Source organism: Crinia signifera, chromosome 2, assembly GCF_055691185.1.
Source record: "Crinia signifera chromosome 2, ASM5569118v1, whole genome shotgun sequence".
Classification (NCBI taxonomy): Eukaryota; Metazoa; Chordata; class Amphibia; order Anura; family Myobatrachidae; genus Crinia; species Crinia signifera.
In genome coordinates, this window is record NC_139218.1 from 262,422,591 (window position 1) to 262,429,625 (window position 7,035).

General features: G+C 42.7%; 1 long non-coding RNA gene across 1 annotated transcript; it reads left to right on the forward strand.

Moving 5' to 3' along the window:
• Positions 1–1,076: 1,076 nt before the first annotated feature.
• Positions 1,077–5,972, forward strand: LOC146059034 (uncharacterized). The gene is made up of 4 exons (XR_014470112.1): positions 1,077–1,121; positions 2,739–2,805; positions 2,898–3,060; positions 5,577–5,972. It is a non-coding gene; the product is annotated as an uncharacterized LOC146059034 (long non-coding RNA).
• Positions 5,973–7,035: the final 1,063 nt, after the last annotated feature.

Consider the following 7,035-nt stretch of genomic DNA (forward strand, 5'->3'; position numbering starts at 1 on the left):
GTTTCTAATCAGAAAGTTTAACAAATCACTTTGTGTGTGATTATTGCTGGCAGCAGATGCCTGCATGACACTGTATACCGTGTTTCCCCGATAATAAGACACTGTCTTATTTTTTTTTTTCCTCTCAAAAAAGACCATAGGTCTTATTTTTGGGGAGGGCTTATTTTAATAGACCCCACATTCTTGATGGCCCCAAACCTTTCCACATGCCCCCACATTCTTGATGGCCCCAAACCTTTCCACATGCCCCCACATTCTTGATGGCCCCAAACCTCTGTTTGCTTACCGAGACAGCCAGAACTGTATTGATGGCCCCTGTGTGCTGTCGGCGCTGTGTGCTGTACAGGCTGTACTGTTCAGCAGCCGCGTGATGCGCGCGGCGTGACGTCACGCCGCGCCTACCGCAATGCATCCCTGGGAACGGGAGCCGCGGTATTATCGTACAGGTACAGGAGAGTTGAGCGGGGCTGAGCAGGGCTACATTTTAATAACTTTAATAAAATCTATGGGAAAATTCATAGGCCTTATTTTCGGGGGAGGGCTTATTTTGGACAAATGTTCCAAATCTGGGGTAGGGCTTATTATCGGGGTAGGTCTAATTATCGGGGAAACACGGTAGTAGGTGTCCATTCTTCTTGATGGTGCAGTGATGCAGTCAGCTACTGGCCTCCTCAGCTACTAATGCCGCAAACAAAGAACTTGAGGTTTCTAAATAGAGAGCTGTCATTTATTAGATCAGCCTTCATTTGTCTCATTCTCCGGAATAACTGCCTGATTTCTTACTTTAATAACCGACACTTTTATGTCTTAGCATTTTTATATATTGTTTATTGTTTGCACACTTCAAAAAAGTCTGGATGTAAAAACACAAACTTTAATGAGCTCTTAAATATTTCGGTGTCTGTCAGGCGCATCCTACATAACATTACAGTTAGCAAAAAAGAAAAAATCCTGGACGGCTCTACATTAGTTGATGTATCTTCATTGTTTATTAAAATGACAGCTCCTAATGGACCATTTAGCTTTAACACAAACTATTAAATCTCCTTCATTAAATTGTTCTGTCTTCCATTACAGGGGCTTGTTAGCTGTGGGAAGAAGGTGCAAACTCTTCAGGAAACGTAAGCACACATTGAGACTATTACAGATAGCCTCTGAGGAAGTTTTTTTTGGGTCGATCTCAAACATTTTCAAGGAGTCATGTTCCACGTCTGAGGTCCCATGTTTCTTCCTCTTAAACTATCAGCAGCTGTAGCACATGACCTACTTCTGTAACGTGCAATAATGATTTCCTTCCTTCAGTGGCTGCAGGAGCCCCTCCTCTGCCCTGTGAAAAATAAGGGACAAATATGTTTCATTCAAGCCCAATGTTCAAGAGAGGTTTGTTGGTTTCAGGGTAGAAACTCAATACAGCTCCACTTCTGAGTGTTAGCCTTAAATTGTAACCATCTGCGGTGAAAGGCCTTATAAGATCATTGGGGAAGGTATGGATATTCTTGCCTAAGGCATCAACATATACACCTGCACTATGGGACTGACATGTTTGCAGCTAGGAAACTTTTAGATCACTCACAGCCGTACAGATACCTAGCATCTGAAGTCATATATATCACTTAACTGGGTAAGACGTGTAAAGACCACATGTTCATTTGAGATGTTATGCGTCAATATACAGTAGTCTAAGATGCTAAAAATGACTGCTAAACTCGCAGAGCAAGCCATACAGTTTGCCCTTGTTTTTTTTTTTTTAAAGTAGAGACATCTCAAGGTCTCTCTGCAGCATAGTAAACTATGGGAGTGACTCTGTAAGACTTAGGGGTGAATTTATGAAGCTTGGAGAAGTGTTATCTATCCCCATAAAGAACGTTATGAGCAAGGTGATAATGGTTCAGCCAATCAGCTACAATATGTAAATTGACAGGTAAGAGCTGATTGGCTGAACCATTATCACCTTGCTCATAACGTTCTTTATGGGGATAGATAACACTTCTCCAAGCTTCATAAATTCACCCCTCAGTAAGCAGCGAATCACCGCCCCACCGAACCACCCCTCTGCCAACGAATCCCCTCGCTACCATGCTAGGGGATGGGTTCGCTAACACATCCCCTCGCATACGTCTGGTAGCAGGAGAAATCATTCGATGGTCGCCGACCATCGAATGATTTCTCCTGCCTTCGTAAATTAGTCAGTATCAACTGACTTTTATTTCCTTTGGTGTCGGCCAAAGACAGGGGGTGCGCTGCTGTTCTTTGACGTCTGCCCGTTCCCATGAGTGAGCCCAGTTTCCACCCCCTGCCCTCCCTCCCCACAGTATGTAACCCGCTGAGGCCGTTCATTGCCGGGATCTGCAGATACGCAAATTCACGCATTCGCAGACCCCCCTATCGGAACAGGGACTAATTTGCACAATTCTGAATGGTCTTGAATCAGGCCCTATGAGTGTTCCCATAGACTCCACTGTATTCTGCTACACATTAATGCTTATGAACACTGAATTCATCAATAGAGTATGAGCAAAGTGAAGTGAATGCTCCAGACAGTGTGTATCTATGAGTACGTAATGTTTGGTCTGCCAATGTCAGGGTGCGTTTAGTAGACTTTTAGAATGCAAGTAAGATGCTTCAAATAAACCTGTGTAAGAGGCCTTAGGGCTGTATAGAGAAACGTTGCATTGTTAATGCGTATTCAGGAATGTTTTCTGAATTACATCATTGTGCTCTATGCATTACCCATGTAGATCTATGAATAAAATATAAAGAATGACCACCTTGTGATGGGAAAGACCCACAAAAGTGACAGCTAAGGTATGCTATACAATTACAGACTGAAAAGGATCTGGAAACGTTATATGAGAGTTATAATATGCACTGATTTACAGAATTTCTATTTTCTGTAGTAAAGAATTATGGAGTTTTGACAAGAATGTGACATGACACCATCTATATACCTCTACCACTCTCCATCCTAGCACTCCTTCTCTTTCCAGTTATTTCTGTTGCAAATTAGTGCTGTATTAGAGCGATATGGGTTTTTATGGGTGTCCCACGTGGACCCTATAGGTAAGTATGTATGGGTTATTGTAGTATGTATTAAAGTTTTATTTTTCTGTGTGTGTCATTTATTTGGACATTGGTTTTGATGTACAACTACAAGACTCAGCAAGCCCATTAATGCCCCGCAGGCTGGGCATTGGTTATCCAAGTCCCTGCCTGCGGGGGAAGCTTGCTGGGTCTTATAGTTCCACAACAAAACCCAATGTTTATTATTGTTATTTTTACTCATTTATGCCATCAGCACAGTGCCCACCACCAGAGGCATCAGGGACAGCTCCGGGCTTCAGCCCTGGAGCGGGAAACCACTTTATTGGGGTGGTCCCCACTCCTTCATGGTACCGGTCCCAGGCTGAACAGCCACAGGTTGATGCTTTGGCCGGGGAAGCTTGTTTAAAAAGTATGTCAACATGTTGAATGTTGACATGACGAGCACAAATATTTCAACATTCTAATATTGACATTATGTACATTCAGAGGCAGAACTCTGGGAGGCAATGGAGTCATCTGCCGCCGGGCTCCTGCTCCCAAGGGGGCACCTCCCCTGCACTGCGAGTTCAAATTAATTAATTGAGTTCTGAAATATATGTTCTCTCTCTCTCTCTCTATTTATCTATATATAGATATATAGATCTATATTTCATAAGATACATTTTATGTAAGATTGTGTGTGTGTATATGGGGGGGCACCAATATACATCTTGCCTCCAGGCAACTGGGACGAACTTACGCCACTGTGTACATTGATATGATGATTATTTAATTAAAATACAACACACCCATTAGGTATGGCCTGTTCCTGGACTTCCCTGGTAATGTGTGATTGCCATCACCTGTGGTGAGCTAGGAAATTGATAAGAAAGGTGTTTCACCACAGGTGATGGCAATCATACATTACCAGGGAAGGCCAGGAACAGAGCATTTTCTCCCTGAAGGAGAGGGTCAGGTAGGCAACCCTGGAGTAATGCCACTGCTCATTGCTGGCCCATACACACTGGGTGGCTTTTGAGCTGAAAGCAGCTCAAACGAGTAAACCAGGCATGTCCAAACTATGGCCCTCCAGCTGTTGTGAAACTATACATTCCAGCATGCCTTGCAATAGTTTCACCATTCGTGCAAAACAGTGGCAAGGCATGATGGGACTTGTAGTTTCACAACAACTGGAGGGCCATTGGGGGCTATTTTGGTTCACTCCTTCTGGCAAATTCCTTCTTAAATGGACAAAACCATGAGCACTGCAGGTGGGGCAGATGTTACTTGTGCAGAGATAATTAGATTTGGGTGGGGTTTTACTTTAAAGTGAGATCTATATTGCAGTGTAAAAATAAAGCAGTCAGTATTTTCCCTGCACAGAAACAAAATAACTCATCCAAATCTAATTCTCTCTGCACATTTTACATCTGCTCCCCTGCAGTGCACATGGTTTTGGCCATCTAAGAAGGATTTTGCCAGAAGGAGTGAACCAGAATAAGGCCCATAGCCTGGACATGTTTGGAGTAAACTTATACCCCTTTTACACCAGAGGTTGGACCCGGGATATTGCCGCTCCAGTCCGGGGCAGGGCATGGTGTAAATGGGCTGAAAAAAAATAACACGGGTACTGTTCCCCGGGAATCTGACCCGGCAAATGTTCAGGGTCGGACACGGGGCTTATCCGGGGCTCAGGGTGGTGTAAATGGTCATTATCCGGGTTATTTGGTGGGTAGAGGGGCGCGAAGAGCTTATTGGTGCTTCTGCGGCTCTGGCAGATGATGTCATCTGCTGGAGACCCGCACAGGGCGCATGTAGCAGCGCAGCAGCAGCGTTACCACGCTCTCTCCTTCGGCACAAATATTGGTGTCGAGATCTAGACCTCTCAGCCAAGAATTGTGCTCTCCTCCTCCAAGAGTGAAGCAAGTAGCACAGGGTGAGAAGCTGCTTCAAACTCTCAATTGCTGAAAAGTACAGCACAACCTGCAACACAGCTACTCCGTCTGTCATCTTTGCTGCAATGCTGGGAGCAGAACCCACTCCCTCCCTTTTCCCTTTCTTGTGACCTCATCTCAAACAGCCCAAAGGTCGATTTTTAATGACACCAGCAAGGAAAGACAGGGCTGATCCGTTTTCAGTGTGAAAGGGCCTTACCCGGAAATAACCCGGATTGAATTGCAGTGTAAATGGGGTCTGAGGCAGGGCTTGCCCTGGCAATTTCCCGTGTTCGATTTCCTGGGTCCTACCCGGTATTCTGGTGTAAAAGTGGTATTAGCAGCTTTCAGCTTACAGTTGCCCAGTTTGTATGGGCCTTTACAGTGCTTTGTTACTTTGATACTTGCATAGTCTGCTTTTCACCTGAATTAAATGCCCCTGGTAATTCATCTCATCTGGTTAACAACTGCTAAATCTGTTTCTCATCTGCTTCTTTCATATGTGCAAATTTTCAGCCTCAGGCATCCTGCTATTACCTTTCCGTCTTGCTCCTTTACTCAGCAGAATCATGTTTTACAGTATCTTATATAACGACTTTGAGTTTCTGCCCTATATTCCAGGTTACTAGAGAAGAGCAAATGTTGAAAATGGATGTGCCTGATGCGGAATTGAACATGCACTGTTTATGGATTACATCTTGCCTGTTTTTGTACAAAAATTGTGACCAAGCAAATCCAAGTGTGGGTGATGCACAGTTGTTAACATTTCATGTGAATCTCCATTTGAAACTGAACTGGGCTGTAACAGGGTGTTCTTACATAAACCAAGCTCAGCGAGTGTATGTCAATCCAGGTGTGAGCTATTCCGTGTTGGCAAATGGACAAGTGTGCACAAAAGCAGCCAAAATGCCAGTAGGTGCAGAAGTGTCACTCCAAATAAAACACAATGGGGAATGGGCTAAATGTAATAGCTTCTTGCTATAGGGATGGGAATTAGTGCAAAACTACATTTTTTTTTTTTTTTAAAGCAGCAATCATTTACAATGCAAAACCAACCTGCTATTGCCTTGAAAATGATTTCTGCTTTAAAAAAAAAACAGGCGGACTCCCACAAAATCTAGTACCTCCAGCAACTCGGAGGCTTTTATGTTTAGCCCATTGTATACAAGATATCACCACCCACTCAGGCACTAATAAACAAATTAACTGAATTCCAAGATAAGTGAAAAGTCCATATGCAATTCCAGTAGGGAAGATTCTTTCATAGGTGAGACTCCTTTAAGGTACACCAGGGCCGGCAACAGAAATCTTGGGGCCCGGTACACTGATATCTCTGGGGCCCCCCTAACCACGCCCCCTTGATTAGAATATTTTTAGTATACTGCATATTGAATGTGTTTTTTATTATTACAAAGACACAATTAACCCCTTCCTGACAGAGCCTGTTTTTGCCTTCCTGACAGAGCCCTTTTTTTCAATTCTGACATGTCTCACTTAAGTGGGGATAACTTTTTTTTGCTTTTACTTATCCCAGTGATTTTGAGATTGTTTTTTCGTGACACATTGTACTTCAAGTTAGTGGTAAATTTTCGTCGATACAGTCTGTGTTTTTTTGTGAAAAATACCAAAATATCGTGAAAAAATGGAAAATTTAGCGATTTGCAAAATGTTAAATTTTCTGCTTGTGAGACAAATAATCTTACCACTCAAAATAGTGAATAACTAACATAGACCATATGTCTACTTTATGTTGACATCATTATTTCAACTTCCTTTTAATTTTTTGGGACACTAGGAGGCTTACAATATGAATAGCAAATTCTCAAATTTTCAAGAAAATTTCAAACACTGATTTTTTTAGGGACCAGTTCAGTTCTGATGTGACTTTGAGGGACTTGTATGTGAGACACCCCCATAAATGATGCCATTTCAAAAACTGCACCCCTCACAGTATTCAAAACAGCATTTTGGAAGTTTGTTAACCCTTTAGGTGTTTCACAGGAATTAAAACAAAGTGTAGGTGAAATTTCAAAATTTCTTTTTTTTTGCAGATTTGCAATTTTAATACATTTTTCTAAGG